Source organism: Sorex fumeus, unplaced genomic scaffold (genome assembly GCF_029834395.1).
Source record: "Sorex fumeus unplaced genomic scaffold, SorFum_2.1 ptg000007l, whole genome shotgun sequence".
Lineage (NCBI taxonomy): Eukaryota > Metazoa > Chordata > Mammalia > Eulipotyphla > Soricidae > Sorex > Sorex fumeus.
Window position 1 is genome coordinate 2018021 of NW_026606064.1, and position 20122 is coordinate 2038142.

The window sequence follows — 20122 nt, forward strand, 5'->3', positions numbered from 1 at the left end:
GGAAGTATAGCTATTTTGACCATGTTAATTCTCCTGATCCATAAGCAGGAGATATCTTTCCATTTTCTCGTGTCCTCTTTTATTTCCTGAAGTAGTGTTTTGTAGTTTTCTTTGTACAGGTTTTTTACTTCCTTAGTTAAGCTGATTCCTAGGTACTTGATTTTCTGGGGCACAGTTGTGAACGGGATTTTTTTTTCATATCTCACTTTCTTCTCTCTCACTATTTGTGTATAGGAAAACCTTGGACTTTTGAGTATTGGTTTTATAGCCTGAAACTTTACTATACAAGTCTATTGTTTCTAGGAGTTTCTTGGTAGAGGTTTTAGGTTTCTCTAAGTATCATATCATCTGCGAATAGTGAGAGCTTGATTTCTTCCTTTTCTACCTGGATGCACTTAATATTTTTTCTTCCCTAATCACTATTGCAAGTACTTCCAGTACTATCTTGAACAGTAGTGGAGAGAATGGGTATCCTTGTCTCATCCCTAATCTTAGAGGGAAGGCTCTCAGTTTTTCCCCATTGAGGATGATGCTTGCTGTAGGCTTGTGGTAGATGGTTTTAACTATATTGAGGAAAGTCCCCTCTATACCCATTTTGGTGAGGGTTTTCATCATAAAGGGGTAATGAATCTTGTCAAATGCTTTCTCTGCATCTATTGATATGATCATATGTTTTTTATCTTTTCTTTTGTTGATATGATGAATTATATTGATTTATTTCCAAACGTTAAACCATCCTTGCATCCCCAGGATGAATTTCACTTGGTCATTGTGTATAATCTTTTTGATGAGTTGTTGTACTCTATTTGCTAATAGTTTGTTGAGGATCTTTGCGTCTGTGTTTATCAGGGATATCGGCCTATAATCCTCTTTCTTTCTGGTATCTCTGTCTGCTTTTGGTATCAGGGTGATATTTGCTTAATAGAAACTGTTAGGAAGTGTTTTTGATATTTCAAAATCGTGGACAAGCTTAAAGAGGATTGGGAGTAAGTCCTCTTTAAAGATTTGGGGGGTATGGTGCCACCAGCAGGTCAATCTGTACCTGTGAGGCGAGTGCATCAGCAGTCTGATGGCGCCTTCAAAATTGCTGCTGTGCCTTTGGCCAGACCCCAAAAACTTGGGGCAAAGTTTACCAAAAAAGTAAACGTCCAAAAGTTCGGTATGTGGCAAACACACCCACAAACCACCTCTGGCTCAGCTTTATACTTGGAGGCAGGGCCTCTCTGGTTCCTGATTGAACTGCTTACTAGTCATGATCTCAGAGACTCAGAAACAAATCTCAAAACCCAGCGGCTTTTGGCAGAAATGCTTCCGGACCCTGCAGTAGGTTACTGTCTCCAGGCCACCCCAGGGGGGGAAAGAGTGTTGTCCCTCCACCTGCTTCCCCCTGGCGGCTCGGTGGCCATCATCCTCCAGAGGCCATTGGACAGTTAGGTTTGGGCCCCCAGTGATGAGACACACAGGGCCTCATGGGATGGGGGTGGAGCCAGTCCTGTCCTCTCCACCCCAACGAGACCCCAAGTCATCGCCCACAAACGGCCTTTCTGGCTCCTGATCAAACTGCTTAATGGCCATGATCTTAGAGACTCAGGAGCAAATCTTGGATCCCAGCAGGTTTTGGCAGAAATCCCTCCAGATTTAAGTGTATAATCTCGGAATTTCAAAATTGCGTGGTCACTACTGCAGCCATGCAACATCATATGTTATTCATAACCAGCAATAGAACACAAATTGTCTACTGTTGCCTTTTCAGAAGATCTAAGTGTTGGGGTAAAATCTCAAATAATAATGGTGGGTCTGGTGTCAAAATATTGAATGTGATCAAACTAGAGAGAGAGTAATGTGGAAATCATCTGTCCCACAGGTAGGGGGAGGGTGTGGGATGGAGGTATATGGGGTTGTTGGGGGTGGAGAATGGGCACTGGTGAAGGTATGGGTGTTTCATTGTATGACCGAGACTTAGATCTGAAAGCTTTGTAACTGCTCTCACGGTGATTCAATAAATAAAATTATAAAAATAAAATAAATGTAAGGTGGAGTTCATGCACACTTCAATCAGCTAATCAGTGGCTGAATAAATAGCAGTAGTCCTACATGAAAAAAAAAAGATTTGGAAGAATTCACTAGTGAATTCATCTGGGCCAGGACTTTTGTGCTTGGGGAGACTTTTTTTTTTTTTACAGTTGTAGATTTACAATGTTTTGTGCTTGGGTTTCAATTATACAATGATCAGATACCCATCCCTCCACCAGTGCCCGTTTTTCACCACCATGGATAATATCCCTCCCATCCCCATCCCCCCATCCTCCCCTGCCTCTGTGGCAGGGCAATCCCCTGTGTTCTCTCTCTCCGTTTGGGTGTTGTGGTCTGCAAAAGAGGCATAGAGTGGCAAACATGTTCAGTCCATAGTCTACTTTCGACATGCATCTCTTGGGGAAACTTTTTATTACCGTTTCAATTTCCTTGATGGTGATAGGTCTGTTCAGGTATTCCAGGGCTTGTTGGTTCAGCCTTGGGAGGCTATAGGAATCTAGGAATTGATCCATTTCCTGGAGGTTTTTGTGTTCTGTGGCATAAGGCTTCTCAAAGTACTCCCTGAGGATCCTTTGAATTTCTGTAGTGTCTGTTACAATGACCCCGTTTTCATTTCTGATTCGGTTTATTAAGGTTTTCTCTCTCCCTTCTTTGTGACTTTTGCTAGAGGTTTATCGATCTTGTTTATTTCCTCGAAGAACCAGCTCTTGGTTTCATTGATCTTTCGGATTGTTTTTTTTTTTTGGGTTTCCACCTTGTTAATCTCTGCTCTGAGTTTTATTATTTCCTTTTTCCTGTTTGGATTGGGCTCCTTTTGTTGGTCATTCTCCAAGCTATTAAGCAATAAGGTTAGGTTACTTATGTGGGCTGGTTCCTCCTTTCTGAGGAATGCTTGTAGAGCTATAAACTTTCCTCTTAGCACAGCTTTTGCCGTGTCCCGTAAGTTTTGGTAACTCGTGTCCTCATTTTTGTTCGTTTCCAGGAATCTTTTATTTCCTCTTTGATTTCCTTTCTAAGCCACTCGTTGTTCAAAAGTGAACGGTTCAATTTCCAGGTGTTTGATTTAGTTTTCTGTTTTTGTGTGTGATTTACTTCTAATTTCAGTGCATTATGGTCTGAGAAGATTGTTGGTACAATCTCTATCTTCTTAATTTTATGGAGGTATGTTTTGTGACTCAGCATGTGGTCTATCTTGGAGAATGTTTCATACATGCTTGAGAAGAATGTGTATTCAGCTTTTTGAGGATGAAGTGTCCTGTATATATCTACTAAGTCCCTTTCTTCCATTTTTTCCCTCAGATGAAGTATGTCCTTGCTAAGCTTGAGTCTGGTTGATCTATCAAGAGGTGATAAAGTGGTGCTGAAGTCTCCCACTAGTATTGTGTTGCTATCAATGTCTTTCTCCAAGTCTATGAGTAGCTGTTTTAAGTACTTTGCTAGTCCTCATTAGGTGCATATACATTTAGTATTGTAAGTTCTTCCTGTTGTACAGATCCCTTGATCAATAAGAAATGGCCTTCACTGTCTCTTGTGACATTCTTCTGTCTGAAATTAATGTGGTATGATACTAGGATGGCTACCCCAGCATTTTTATGGGAGCTGTTTGCCTGTAGAATTGTTTTCCAACCTTTGACTCTGAGCCTGTGTTTTTGACTATTGAGATGTGTTTCTTGCAGGCAGCAGAGTGTTGGGTTCAATTTTCTAATCCATCCTGCCACTCTATGTCTTTTAATTGGTGTGTTTAGGCCATTGACATTGAGAGAGATTATTGTTATGCGGTTTTGTCCCATTTTTTGTTGAAATTTGGTGTATTTGAGGGGTCTGTCTTGTCTTAAAGTCGCCCAGTTAGTTGTTCTTATAAACATGGTTTTGAGTCTATGAAGTTCCTGAGCTGCTGTTTGTCTGTGAAACTGTGTGTTGTTCCTTCTGTTATGAATGAGAGTCTCACTGGGTAAAGTATTTTTGGTGAGGCATTTATTTCATAGAGTTTTTTCACTGTATCCCACCACTGTTTTCAGGCCATGAGGGTTTCATCAGACAAATCAACTGTGAATCTTAAGGATGCTCCTTTGCAGGAATTTTTTTTCCTTGATCTTGCTGCTTTCAGAATTATGTCTCTATCTAAGGTTTTGGTCATTTTGCTCAGGATGTGTCTTGGGGAATTTTTATTCGGATTTCTTCTAGCTTGTACCCTTTGGGCCTCCTGAATGTGGTCGCATGTTTTCTTCAGCTCTGGAAACGTCATAGCAGTGATGTCTTTGACAGTTTTTTCTTCATCAGGGTTTTCTTCCTATCCCTCTGGGACTCCAGTAATTCTTGTTACCTCTCTTGGCTTCATCACAATCTTCTCTTGCCATCTGTTCCCGAATTGTGAGTCTCCTTTCCACTTTCTGCTCTTTTCTGGAGAGTCTCTGGACTTCATCTTAGAGCTCACTGATTCTGTCCTCAGCAGCTTTTACTCTGCTGCTGAGGCCTTCCACTGAGTTTTCAATTCGCCTACCAGGTTTTTCAAGTCTAACATTTTCATTTGTAATTTTGTTTGCATTTTCCTGATTTCTACCTTCAAATCCTCTTGTCTTTTATTGTCATTGCTTTCCGTTCTCTCTGTTAACTTCCTAAGCATCCTCAGTAGCTCCCTTCTAAATTCCTTGCCAGAGAGGTTGTCTACCACTTCATTACTGTTGGTGTCTTCTGGACTAGCCTCTTCATAAGTAAGCTTGGTGGGCTTCTGCATTGTTTTACCATTGTGACCGGTGTGGTTTTGACCTTCACACTCACTCTTACTATTCTGCTTGAGATGCAGAATGAATTGAGATGGGCTTAATGAATTACTGGCTAATGTGTTTCTGGTGGTTAAGCTAACCTAGTGAAAGTCCCATCTAAGAGGGTAACTTATGGTTCTTATGGGATATGTAGGGGGAGAATAACTCGCAGTCACATTAGCGGCTGCAGCACTGGGAAGGGGCCCTGCCGCCAAGCGGGTACCTGGATGAATGAGGAGATGGTTCCCAGAATGGTTCAGCTTTGGTTTCGTGTGGTGTGCCTCAATTCCCGTCCCCCGCAGATCAAGGGTGAAAACCAGTTGTTCTCAAGGGATCAAGTTAGATGCACAGGCCCAGGAAGGGGACATGCCACCGGGCGGATACCTGATGAATGAGGAGAGGGTGCCCGGAACGGTTCAGCTTTAGTTTCACACTGTGTGCCTCAATTCCCACCCCCTGCAGACCAGGGGTGAAAACCAGCCATTCTCGGGGGATCAGCTTAGACACACAGCCCTCAGAAGGGGCCCTGCTGCTGGGCGGGTACCTGGATGAATCAGATTTAGATATCTTGAAGGAATTAGCCACATGTTCTTCTTGCACTGCTGGGAGAAATCCCCAAGCCCAGGATACAGAGTAGCTCTCATCTTTCCAACTCCACCAGGTAGGGCCAAAAATGAAAAGAGAAAGAATATATATTTAAGACTTTAAAAACAAAAATGCACCACGTTAAGAAGTATCTACAATATAAGAATTGAAAGAAAAATTAAGTGTCATCCTTCAGTTTGGCAAAACATTTTTCTTTTAAAATTTACTAACAAGTCATTCTACTTTGCTTTTTCATTTTATGGTGACTGATTTGCTCATTAAATTTCTCCTTTGTGGAGCTGAAAACTATAATTTATTATTCACTAAGCTGCAAATATACTTCCTGGGAATTGCCTTGTTTAACATTTCTGCAGGGAGTCTTGAGGGAAGTAGACCCTCACAGGAGCTCACAGAAGCTTCTGATGTTCCTATTCACTTGATCACTTGACTTCCCGTTAATCACTGATTTGCTCGAGCGGGCGCCACTAACGTCTCCATTCGTCCCTGTCACCTGCTAGTGTAGCCCAATGATGTCTGTTCATTCTAGGAATGTGAAGAGCCTCAAACCGATTGTTCAGAGTCTTGACAAAGAAGTCTGACCATCTTGTAGGTGGGCAGCCACACAGTCTTTTGACGTCCCTTGGAATCCAGTCGGTAAAGGCTCTAGTCCAGGGGTCGTCTCCAAATCTCATTACATGTCCAGCCCATCTGATTTTCGACACCTTAGCAAACAAGACAGCGTCCCTGATTCTTGACTGTCGACGGAGGTCAGAACTCTGGATTCTTTCTCTCATTTGAGTGAAACGTGATACTCCAAGCACAGCTCTTTCAATTCCTCTTTGGGAGACCCGAATAGCGTTCTCATAGGGCCCAGGTCTCTGAGGCATATGTTAATGCAGGAAGAACAGTGCAATCGAAGAGATGTGCCCGGAGCCAGAGGTTCTTCGTCCTCTTAGTTATTTCTTCCACACTCTTAAAGGCATTCCAAGCCACCTATTATGCTACCACAAACCCTGAAGCTGTTGATTCTATTCAGCAGTTAGGTTTCTTTGAGATCTACATGGATCTTTTATAAATGATATAAAAATAATTACTTCTACTTGGAGCCTATTTGAGAAGGGAAGTTGGAAAATGATAACTTGTATCTCTGCTACCTTGTAGTTGGTAAATTCTCTTATTCTAACAGCAAATCATAAAATTTACATCTCTGATGAGGTAGAAAGAAATTTATCAATATTCTTGTATTCTGTACATATGGGAGAGAATCAATCAAATTGGGTACCTCAACTACATGGTCTTAGCCTCCATCTTTAAATAGCTTGGCTTAATGCAGCTGACATCAGGATGACATAAAAGAGAAGCTTGCTAAGGTTACCAAAAAGGGCACAGTAGAACCATTTAAATTTATTCCATCCTCTTTATTGCTTAGATCTTCATAGATAGATGTTTTTGAGGAAGATGTTTATACATGCCAATATCTCTTCCAAGGTCCCCACCCAACCTTCCTGGTTCTTCCCAGGAAATCAACCTTTTCTTCCAAAGACCTCTTTGGAGTAAATTTTTGCTTCCCTGTAATCTTGCTTCGGGACATCTTGAGAAGTTCCACAACCCATACATTGATTTGTTTAATTATTTCATTTCTCTTTAACCTGATAAAAAAACCTAAACAAGTTGAGTCCAAATCCTTGATGCAATATAGTAGAGGTACCTAAGTTAAGAACTGAAAGAGCTATGCTTAGAATATCACGTTTCACTCAAATGAGAGAAAGAATCCGGAGTTCCGACATCCGTCGACGATCAAGAATCAGGGACGCTGTCTCATTTGCCAAGGTGTCAAAAATCAGATGGGCTGATCACATAATGAGATTTAAAGACGACCGCTGGACTAGAGCTGTTACCGACTGGATTCCACGGGATGTCAAAAGACCGCGTGACCGCCCACCTACCAGATGGTCAAACTTCTTCGTCAAGATCATGAACGATCGGTTTGAGGCTCTTCATGTTCCCAGAGCGAACAGATGCCGTTGGGCTACACTAGCACGTGACAGGGACAAATGGAGATGTTACTGGTGCCCGCTCGAGCAAATCGACAACTAACGGGAAGTTAAGTGATTAAGTGACCTAAGTTAAGTTCATATGATTCAAGTAACACATATCTCATATAGTTCCTTGGAGAAAAAGATAACTTTTTAAAAAAATTAAAATTATAGGGGCTGGAAAGATAGTGCAGTAGGTAAGGTGCTTGTTTGCACATAGTCTATTCAGATTAGGTTCCCAGCACCCTTTGTGGTTTGGTCAATCCCACCAGGAATGATCCCTGAGAATGGAACTAGGAATTCAGCACTGAGCACAACTGGGTGTGGTATCAAACTAAAATGATAATAAATAATAATAATAATAATAAAGGAAACCAAAACTTCAATCAGGATCTCTGAGGATATTCAGTGTGGAAAATTCCTAGATATTATTCAAAACATCTTCAAATGACAGGTTCTTCCAGACTTCATAACTCATATATATTTGAAATAGATACCTTGAGGTTTATTCTGGCTCAAACTGATGATTGGTCTGATTAATATCAAACTCTCTGTATTCGTGCTGTGTGGTTTTATTTATTTATTTATTTAAATGTTTTCTATTTTCATGAATCATTCTGAGATATAGTTACAGACTTACAAATTTTTGTGATGACATTTCAATCAAACAATTTTTGAGTGCCCATCCCTTCACCAATGCCCATTCTCCACCACCAATGTTCCCAGTGTTTCTCCCACCACTCCCCAATCCCTTCCCATCCCCTGCCTCTATGGCAGACACATTCCCTCTTACTCTCTCTCTCCTTTTGGGTATTATGGTTTGCAACATAGGCACTAAGCAGCCATCATGTTTGGTCTATAGCTTACTTTCAGATCCTGTGTAGTTTTAGAAAAAGGACAGTCCAGGTTCTTAAACGATACAAGTCTAAATCTGGAAGCAGTTTGACAAGCTAGCCATATATTAGATCATTCAGACTCCATTCCAGTTCACAGGTAAAAAAGCAAAAGCCTCAAAAGTGATTAAGGGCCAGAGAGATAGAACAGTGGATAAGGCACTTGCCTTGCACATAGCCAACCCAATTTTGGTCCCCTGCACCACATATGGCCCCCTTGAGCACTGCCAGGAATAATCCCTGAGCACAGAGCCAACATGATTCCCTGAGCACAGCCAGGTACGCCCCCAAACAAAAATGATTGCGAGAACTAGATTCTGATGTCCACAGATATGTTACTGAAATACAGCTTTTTTTCTCCACCTTTACCCCCAGATAATCAAAGTTAACTTGCTTCACATTACTGTGTGAAAACTGGGTATCTCAACAGTTTTTAATTAAATAAGTTGACCAATGAATTTACAGAAAAACATGAAGAACAAAGATGACCATAAAAATTCTTTAAATTTTATGTGCCAGAACTTTTCATTTAGGAAATGAAAAATTCCTAAATTTTTTTCCATGGCCTCTTGCGTTCAGGAGTCACACCAGACCTTTCTCAGATGTGACCTGCACATTCCACTTGGAAGACCTGTATGTGAGTGTCAGTTCCTCTTTTCAGACTTCCGAAAATGTCTTGAGAAGTTAGATCTTACCAAGGAGCTACTTTCGTTGCCCTCTTATTTAACTGGAACCCTGTAAAGAAGGTATGGGCTGTTTTCTTTTTGGTTCTACGACTCATCTTAATTTCTAAGGTAGTATTATCCCTGGTTTTCCAGTCAGTGCCTCAATAGTACAACAACCAGTTTCCAAATTATCTACCTGATGGTGTTCAAATCTTTCCATTTTTCTCGCATACAAAAAAGGGACCTATTGGATTGCTGCATGTTACAGATTTTTTGTTTTTGTTTTGTTGTTTGGGGGCCACACCTGATGATTCTCAGGGGATTCTTCTGGCTCTGCACTCAGGAATTACTCCTGGGAGTGCTCAGGGTACCATATGGGATTGAACCCGGGTCAGTGCAAGGCAAGCAAGCTCCTTGCCTGAGGCTCTGGCTCCCAGTTTACAGCCTTTTATAAAAAATATCGTAAATTGAGAAAAAAGATGTTATTTCAAACAAAAGACAATAAAAAAATCTTTTGTTCTCAGGAATTCACACTATCCCATAGACAAAAATCTCTCTTATATTGTATATCAGTTTATTGTTTTCTCTATAGGTTCTGTTTTTATTCTCATTTCCATTATAATTATAATTATAATTCATGAAGTTCTTGTTAAAGCCTGTTCCCATTAAATCCTTGGAAAATTAAGTAATAATTTCTGTAAATATCAAAAGTCTTTGAAATAACAAAGTTCTTATAATAATTAGTCTATAATAAGATTCTTAGATAACATCATTTGATCACTTGACATCCCATTACTCATCGAATTTCTCAAGTGGGCACCAGTGATTTCTCCATTCCTCCCTGTCGGGTGCTAATGTAGCCCAGTGGTGTCTGCTCGCTCCAGGAACACGAAGACCCTCAAACTGATCATTCAGGTTCTTGATGAAGAAGTCTGACCATCTCGTAGGTGGGTGGCCACCCGATCCTTTGACATCTCGTGGAATCCAGTCAGTAATGGCTCAAGTCCAGTGGTCATCTCCAAATGCATTGCGTGTCGAGCCCATCTGATTTTCAACTCCTTGGCAAATAAGACCCTGATTCTCAATCGTTGACAGAGGTCTGAACTTCAGGTTCCTTCTCTCACTTGAGTGAAGCTTGATACTCCAAGAATAGCTCTTTCGATTCCTCTTTGGGAGACCCAAATAGCGTTCTCATCCTGTTTTCGTAGGGCCCAAGTCTCTGAGTCATATGGTAATGCAGGAAGAAGAGTGGAATCAAAGAGATCTGCCTGGAGCTGGAGGTTCTTCATCATCTTAGCTATTACTCCTGAAGGCATTCCATGCCACTCTCTTCCTCCTGCACAACTCAGGTGCCAGGTCATTCATCATGTTGGCTTCTCAACCTAGGTACACATAATTGCTGGATTCAGAGATGTTCATTCCGTTCAGCAAATGGAACGTCAGGAATGAGTCCGTTTCTCGTAAACATTGTCTTCGTGAAATTCAGCTGCAGTCTGACCTTTCCACACTCATGGTTTAAGTTATCATAGACGGTATTTATATAATATATAACATATCACGGTCCTTTTGTTGTTCATCGATTTGCTTGAGCGGGCCCAGTAATGTCTCCATCGTGAGACTTGTTATTACTGTGTTTGGCATATCGAATACATCATGGGTAGCTTGCCAGGCTCTGCCGTGCGGGCGAGATACTCTCGGTAGCTTGCCGGGCTCTTCGAGAGGGTTGGAGGAATTGAACTCGGGTCGGCCATGTTGACCACTTGTAAGGCAAACGCCCTACCGCTGTGCTATCACTCCAGCCCATATAACATATAATATTATAATATAATGTATCATATTTATAATTATTATAAATTATAATATGCACTGTAGCACTGTCCTCCCATTGTTCATCGATTTGCTCGAGCGGGCCCAGTAACATCTCCATTGTGAGACTTGTTGTTACTGTGTTTGGCATATCGAATACCTCACGGGTAGTTTTCCAGGCTTTGCTTGCGGGCGAGTACTCTCACTAGCTTGCCAGGTTTTCTGAGAGGGGCAGAGGAATTGAATGTAGGCCAACAGGATCAGCCATGTGCAAGGCAAACCCCCTACCTGCTGTACTATTGCTCCAGCCCATAAATTATTAAGGTAAAGGTAAAGGTAAAGGCCCTCCCGTTGATCGTCGATTTGCTCGAGCGGGCCCAGTAACGTCTCCATTGGAGACTTTTGTTGTTACTCTCGGTAGCTTGCCGGGCTCTCCAAGAGGGGCGAAGGAATCGAACTCGGGTCGGCCATGTTGGCTGCTTGTAAGGCGAATGCCCTACCCGCTGTGCTATCGCTCCAGCTATAATTATAATAATATATAATAGTATATATTATATAATATATATATATAATTCCACACTCATGGTATTAGATAACATAGAAGGTATTTATATAAAACAATTGCACTGTAGCACTGTCATCCCATTGTTCATCAATTTGCTTGAGAGGGCACCAGTAATGTCTCCATTGTGAGAGTTGTTGTTACTGTTTTTGGCATATCCAATACTACACGGGAGCTTACCAGGTTCTGCCATGCAGGTACCATACTCTTGGTAAGTTGCTAGGCTCTCCGAGAGGGGTGGAGGAATCGAAGCCAGGGTCGGCCATGTGCAAGACAAACACCCTACCTGCTGTGCTATAATTTCCTTTCTTGTTCTTCTCCTTTTGTTGTGATGAGCAAAGGTTGTATATACTTGGCAGCAGTACTTATGCACTATAATTATGCTTTTGGGAGGTGCTGTCTTTGGTCGCACTGCTTTCTAGGTGCCAAGCTCAGTTACAGTGATCACACACTTTAATTGCGATGTGCCAAAGACGGAAAATTTTTGATGTGCCACTAGAGATCAAAAATGGCAGTGCTTTGTTTGTTCATTGCAGCACTGTTTACAATAGCCAGAATCTGGAAAAAACCTGAGTGTCCAAGAACAAATGCCTGGTTAAAGAAACTTTGGTACATCTACACAATGAAGTACTATGTAGCTGTTAGAAAAGATGGTAAAGGTAAAGGTAAAGGCCCTCCCGTTGATCGTCGATTTGCTCGAGCGGGCCCAGTAACGTCTCCATTGGAGACTTTGTTGTTACTGTGTCTGGCATATCAAATACTCTCGGTAGCTTGCCGGGCTCTCCGAGAGGGGCAGAGGAATCGAACTCGGGTCGGCCATGTTGGCCGCTTGTAAGGCGAACACTCTACCCGCTGTGCTATTGCTCCAGAAAAGATGAAGTCATAAGAGAAAGAACACATGGAGGGTGCGGGATCCCGGAGGAAAAAAAAAAAGAAAAAACAGGTTCCAAAAAGAGCCGAGTTCACCCGCAAGTTCCAGATGGAGTAGGTGCCGCATCCCGCCTCCCCCAGATGGAACCCCGGTGACCAGAAGCCTCTACAAACACAGCTCGAGTATGCGGGAACGAGGACTTTTTCTCAAATCTGCCGGACTACACCTCCCAGGTAACCTCTGATTCCGGAAGTCACGCCCACAGCCCGCCCCCCAGCGCCATCTTTGAAGCCTTAAGCATAAGAGAAAGAACACATGGAGGGTGCGGGATCCCGGAGGAAAAAAAAAAGAAAAAACAGGTTCCAAAAAGAGCCGAGTTCACCCGCAAGTTCCAGATGGAGTAGGTTCCGCATCCCGCCTCCCCCAGATGGAACCCCGGTGACTAGAAGCCTCTGCAAACACAGCTCGAGTATGCGGGAACGAGGACTTTTTCTCAAAACCGCGCGGCCGCTTACGCGGCCGCGCGACATCTCTCTATATACAAAGTGATCAATGAGAAGTAAACCACCCAATCTTTCTCCCTGAAAGTCAGAGTTAAGTTTGGAGCACGGCCACAGCCCCAGAAACACAAGGACTTAATGCAGAACCCAGCAGCTTGGAGCAGAAAAGTGAACGGACTATGCGTTGATCCAGCCCATCAAGTCTGCCGGAGGGGAAAGGGTGTTGCCCCATTCGCCCTCTCCTCTCTGGAAAGAAAGATGGCGGCCACATGGGAGCCTTGTGGACAGCAGGTATGAGCCGGGAGTGTGGGGGCGACTAAAACCTCATGGGAAGGGGGGCGTCTCGCTCCGCCCTTCACGCCCTACCGAGGCCACCAGTTGCCCCCCACGAGCGACTCTCCAGCACGGCCACGACTCCAGAACACAGAAACCAATTTCTTAACTATCTGACTTTCAGTAGAAATACTTCCAGGGTCAATAGGTAAAATAGCAGAAATCCAAAACCAACATTTAATTCTTGAACCCAGCTGTAGAAAGCAAATCACTTCACAATGCTTTTTCAGCATGTCTGATTTGGGGGGGGGGGTAAACTCTAAATAATAGTGGTGAATCTTTTATTGAAACAATCTAATCAAAGCGGATAGAGTGTTAACTAGAATTCATCTGCCTCACAGGGACGGGGAAGGGTGGGGGGTGGGGTTTTATTGGGGTTCTTCATGGGAAAAAATAAGTATTGGTAAAGGGAAATGTGTTTGATATTTGCATGACTGAGACATAAACCTGAAAGCTTTGTAACCTTTCCCACAGTGATTCAATAAATAAATAAAAAAAAAATAGAAAAAAAAAAAGATGAAGTCATGAAATTTACATACAAGTGGTACTACATGGAAAGTATCATGCTAAGCGAAATGAGTCAGAAAGAGAAGGATAGACATAAAAAGATTGCATTCATCTGGGGGACATAAAGTAGCAAAATAGGAGATTAATACCCAAGATAGCTGAGATCAGTACCAGAAGGATTATTCCATGGCTTAGAGGCCAGCAGGGCATTCTAGGGGAAAGGGCAGCTCAGATAGAGAAGGGAGCCCAAATAAAGGGTCTTTGGAGGATCCTCCCAGGAGGGGAGATGCATGTTGAAAGTAAACTATGGACCGAACATGATTGCCACTCAATGCCTCTTTTGCAGATCACAACACCCAAACGGAGAGAGAGAACAAAAGGGAATGCCCTGCCACAGAGGCAGGGTGGGATGGGGAGGAATAGGGGTGGGAGGGATACTGGGATCCATGGTGGTGGAAAATGGGCACTGGTGGAGGGATGGGTATTTGATCATTGTATAATCAAAACCCAAGCACAAAAATTTGTAAGTCTACAACTGTACCTCATGGTGTTTCACTAATAAAAATTTTTTTTAAAAAATCTAAAAATGGCAATACTTCAGGAATTTCACTCAGTATACGAAGTGAAACTGGGAACTGAACTCTTGGTTTCATGCCACAAGGTAGGGACCCTATTGCTGAACCACATTCTTTGACCCATGGTGTACGGTATTTTATAACAGCGACCAAAATTAGCTAGATCATCTCAGACTCTTAGGGTATTTCAAGCAATGGAGGTATAAGTAATTTTAGAATGTAACTGACACTGGAGCCAAAACTCACAGAAAGTAAACTTGCCACTCCAACCAAGATCATTCTCAGTAGGGTGCCTGATTTCTTTATCCCTGTGCAAATATGTCTCTTAAATGCCAATTAAGGATAAGGATGATTTGTTTTCTCAGAATCTCAGACCATTTTATGTTTGACCACTATCCTTAGTGAACAAATAGTCCACTAAGGAATTCCACTGAGGAATTTTAAGAGAAGGACAAAAAATACAAAACTCTTCCTGGGGGTTACATTATAAGCAGTGGAATGAATCCAATAGTTGAAAATTTTACCCAGAATGAAGAAGTACATAGGTCATATTTGAATTATCTTTCATTCTAGCTGAAACAATAAAGAATTCAAATGGTAACCTGTGTTGGCACCAAAAGAATCAATTAGAATTACATGGTGCAACTAGTTAGTTATAGTAGAACAGTCTTGAAATGTTTTGCATTCAATTCTCGCCCTTGTATATTTCTAGATTAAAAGTAAGGCCCCAAAATCAGTTTCAGAGGGCAGGGAGCTTGCTTTGCACACAGCCAACCCAGGTTTGATTTATGGCATCACATATAGTCCCTTGAGTACTGCCAGGAGTGATCCCTGAGCACAGAGCCAGAAATAAGTCCTGAGCACCACTGGGTGTGCTTCACCTCAAAAAAAAAAAAGTAAGTGAAATGATACATATCTACATTATGGAAGAATAATCTTAGCTCTGCTTCTATCTGGGAGTTAAAAAATCTTAAAAGAGAAACTTTGGTACATCTACACAATGGAGTACTATGTAGCTGTTAGAAAAGATGAAGTGATGAAATTTACATACAAGTGGTACTACATGGAAAGTATCATGCTAAGCAAAATGAGTCAGAAAGAGAGGGATAGACATAGAAAGATTGGATTCACCTGGGGGATATAAAGTAACAAAATATGAGATTAATACCCAAGAATAGCTGAGATCAGCACCAGGAGGCCTACTCCATGGCTTAGAGGCCAGCCAGGTATTCTAGGGGAAAGGGCAGTTCAGATAGAGAAGGGAGCACCAAATAAAGAGCATTTGGAGGATCCTCCCAGGAGGGGAGATGCATGTTGAAAGTAGACTATCGACTGAACATGTTTGCCACTCAATGCCTCTTTTGCAGACCACAACACCGAAAAAGAGAGAGAGAGAACAAAAGGGAATGCTCTGCCACAGAGGCAGGGTGGGATGGGGGGGATGGTGGGGGGGGGATATTATCCATGGTTGTGGAAAGTGGGCACTGGTGGAGGGATGTGTATTTGATCATTGTATAATCGAAACCCAAGCACAAAAATTTGTAAATCTACAACTGTACCTCATGGTGTTTCACTAATAAAAATTTTTTAAAAAAATCTTAAAAGAGCATTGATCCCACATCAATATTGAAAGCAGAATCTGTATAAAGCTACAAAATCATAAAGGATTTCCAAGAAAGAACACATCTAAGACAAAAATGACAAAGCAAAGCAAAAGTAATACATGGACTGTTTCACCTGTTTACACAGGGGAACCAAGTGGATTCTATATTGTCTGGCAAGAGGAAAACTTTTTCATCTGTTATCAAGTGCCCCATCCAGAAGTTCCAGTTACCTGGTGTGAGGAGCCAATTCTGATGCAATCTGACTGATAATCAATACACGTGGACTAAAGTCTGATGACCAATGAACAAGTTTATTCAAGGTAAGTAGCAATTATATAGAGGAAGGCAGAAGGGAAAATTAAGGGGACACAAACTCAGTCTTGAAGTTACTCTAAATGAAGCAAAACTTATTCTCCTTAAAGAGTTTAAAGGCAACCCACATTCTCAAATCATAGACTGTGTCAGCTGCATCCCAAGCCCAGCCACTGACAATTTGGGAGGGGGGGTTGGGGGCATATTTGGATTTTGTTGAATCACTGTGAGATATACGGTCCAAAGATTGTTTAGTCATACAAAGTCCAATATCTATCCCTTCACCAGTGTACATTTCCCATAATCAATGGCCCCAGTTTCCCTCCCACTATCCTCCATACCTGCCTCCCATCCCACCCCAGCCTGCCTCTATGGCAGACACTTTTCTTCTCTCTCTCTCTCTCTCTCTCTCTCTCTCTCTCTCTCTCTCTCTCTCTCTCTCTCTCTCTCTCTCTCCCCCTCTCCTCTCTTTCCTTCTAGGCATTATGGTTTGCAATGTAGGTACTGAGAGGTTATCATGCATATCCCTTTACCAACTATCAGCATTCAGTTCTTGTCCAGCATGATCATTTCCAATCCAATTATCATTGTAATGGCCAATTATTAATCTATCATCTATCTATATTGTTTCTGGAGCGATAGCATAGTGGGTAGGGCATTTGCCTTGCATACGGCCAACCCGGGTTTGATTCCTCCGCCCCTCTCGAAGAGCCCGGCAAGCTACTGAAAGTATCTCACCCGCACGGCAAAGCCTGGCAAGCTCCCCATGATGTATTCGATATGCCAAACACAGTAACAACAAGTCTCACAATGAAGACATTACTGGGCCCACTCAAACAAATCAATAAACAACGGGAGGACAGTGACAGTGTTTTTTGAAAAATATTAGGTCCCCTGGCAATAGTCCTTTGCCTTTGTCTGAACTCAGTATCCTAAGCTATTGCCTCTAGAAACCAACCCTGGAGTGTTCTCACAGGTTATTCAGTCCAGTTGCCTCCGGAACTGCATCAGCAGGAATTTCAACAATCTAGGTATATCTGATGTCAAGTTTTATTTTGATATACTTTTGCCTTGCTATAGCAAGTATATTGAAAGTAGAATCTGTATAAAACTACAAAATCATAAAGGATTTCCAAGAAAGAACACATCTAAGACAAAAATGACAAAACAAAGACAAAACGAAACATGGACTGTCTCACCTGTTTACACAGGGGAACCAAGTGGATTCTATATTGTCTGGCAAGAGGAAAACCTTTTCATCTGTTATCAAGTGACCCATCCAGAAGTGCTCACATTGCAATATAAATATGTAAGCAAGGTATGTATGATAAGTTAACCCTAAATGTCCAAAATAAATTATTTTAATATAATAAATAAAAGGATTCAATGAATTTGGGTAGTGAAGTAGTAATTTACACAGGTTTTCTCAGGAAAACAACTTGGAACCATTTAAGGGAATTATTTTTTCTATGCTCCCAAGTCATAGTATTATGGAAAGGAGCTAGACCCAGAACCCTAAAGAAATAATTAGTTCCACTAAATGTTATATGAACACTTTTACATGGATAATAGTACTTAATAATCTTTATTTTATAAGTTTTTTCTTTGTTTACTGTATGTTGGAATTTGTCACTTAAATCACTTAAATCACTTAACTTCCCATTAGTCGTCGATTTGCTCGAGCGGGCGCCAGTAACGTCTCCATTTGTCCCTGTCGCGTGCTAGTGTAGCCCAATGGCATCTGTTCGCTCCGGGAACATGAAGGGCCTCAAACCGATCGTTCATGATCTTGACGAAGAAGTCTGATCATCTGGTAGGTGGGCGGCCACGCGGTCTTTTGACATCCCGTGGAATCCAATCAGTAACAGCTCTAGTCCAAAGGTCGTCTTTAAATCTCATTACGTGACCAGCCCATCTGATTTTCGACACCTTGGCAAATGAGACAGCGTCCCTGATCCTTGATCGTCAACGGATGTCAGAACTCCGGATTCGTTCTCTCATTTGAGTGAAACGTGATATTCCAAGCATAGCTCTTTCTATTCTTCTTTGGGAGACCTGAATAGCGTTCTCATCTTGTTTGCGTAGGGCCCAGGTCTCTGAGGCATATGTTAATGCAGGAAGAACAGTGGAATCAAAGAGATGTGCCCGGAGCCGGAGGTTCTTCGTCTTCTTAGCTATTTCTTCGACGTTCTTGAAGGCGTTCCAAGCCGCTCTCTTCCTCCTGCGCAGCTCGGGTGCCAGGTCATTTGTCATGTTGACCTCTCGACCTAGGTAGACATAGCTGTTGCATTCGGAGATGGTCATTCCATTGAGAGCGAATGGGGCGTCAGGAACAAGGCTGTTTCTCATAAACATTGTCTTCGTAAGATTCAGCTGTAGTCCTACCTTTCCACACTCACGGTCAAAGTCGGCCAGCATTTGTGCCGCTTGGCTGATAGTTTGGTGTTATTAAAACAATGTCATCAGCAAAGCGGAGGTGGTGTAATTGCCGACCATCTATCTTCAGTCCCATTCCTTCCCATTCCAGTCGTCGCATGATGTTCTCGAGGGTGGCACTGAAGAGTTTCGGTGAAATGGTATCACCCTGCCGCACCCCTCTCTTGACATCAACGAATTTGTAGAAGAAATTATTGTTTGCATTGTACTGTTAAGAAAATTTATTTTCTTATTCTGTTTATAAATAGGAATGATAAAGATAAAGCATTTACCACCACTAATGATGCGGAAAGGCTAGGTAAACTATAGAAAATCATAACTTTCTGCAGAGATGGAGCAATCCACTCTGCTGAAATCCAATTTAGGGTAAGCTAACAAAGAAAAGATAACTTTTTTAACAAAGAAAAGATAACTTTTCACCCACAGCAGAGCACAGAAAAGTTATTTTTTTCTTAAAACCCCACAGAAATGTAATCATTTACTCCTTTTTCTAGATATATAAGGAGATGTGGAATTATAAAATAAGTTGTGCAAGTTCATTAAGTGATGAGTGAAATAAGTTGTCTAAGGTCACACAGTAGCTAAGTGGTGCAGGGTCGGGCTCACACTTCTTCCTTTACCACCCAGATCCAGAACCTACCAGAAAACACTTTATGAAAACTGATACCAATCTTTGAACCCTTCCCTTTAGATCTGACCCCCAAAGTCTAAGAAGATTTACATCCATTATCTCATATCACACAGCACAAATATTTGCGAAAGTCAAAAAAAGTTCACCAAAGTTCTTGATTATTAAATATAACAGCACTCTTTGATAGTTGGAGAAATTTCCCAGGGAAATTAAGACACAAACTAAAGCCATTATAGAAGCAGAAATATTGAATCTTCTGAGGGAGTGATTGAGGGCTGAAAAACAGAGGACTAAGGGTCTGGTTCCTGGTTTTAGGTCCCTGGAGAACCCTGTTTTTTTTGTGAGTCTGCCTTCATGAGATATGAATCCCATGAGATATATCCTATTATGGACAAAGAACCCATTATGATGATAATGAGAAACAATTTTAGTGACCTTTGGACTTGGAGAAAGTGTAATGAAGTATAATAGTGATTCCATCCCCAGGAAATGAGATTAAGTATTAATGTGCTAAGGATAAGAGCACTAGAGAAGACCAACTATGTGCAGACTGACTCTGATTATGAACTAAAAGAATGCACAATCTTATTTTTACTTTCTTTATAGACTAGGCACCCTTATATTGAATAATATACTCTATATACACTATGACTTAGTGACTCTTCATCCTTCCCAATGAAACTATCAACTAATAAGGTAAATAAGAATAAAGTAATGTGGACGTGCACTTGTGATGGGTGTGGTGCTAGAATTGTGTCCTTGCGAAACCATTAATAGTATTGTAAACAAAAATTAAATTAAAAAATTTTAAAGGCGATGAGGACAAGGATTCAGTAGGCCATCAACATTTGTTCTTCAATTGTTTCAGACTGTAGAATGTGTACTCAAAGTATATTTTTTATGAAACTTCCTTTCTTTTCTGAGATAAATAGAGCAATTAGCAATAGAAAGGTTCAGGGTATAGATTTCAACTAATTCACCACTCTGGGCTTTGGTTTCCTTCCACCTTT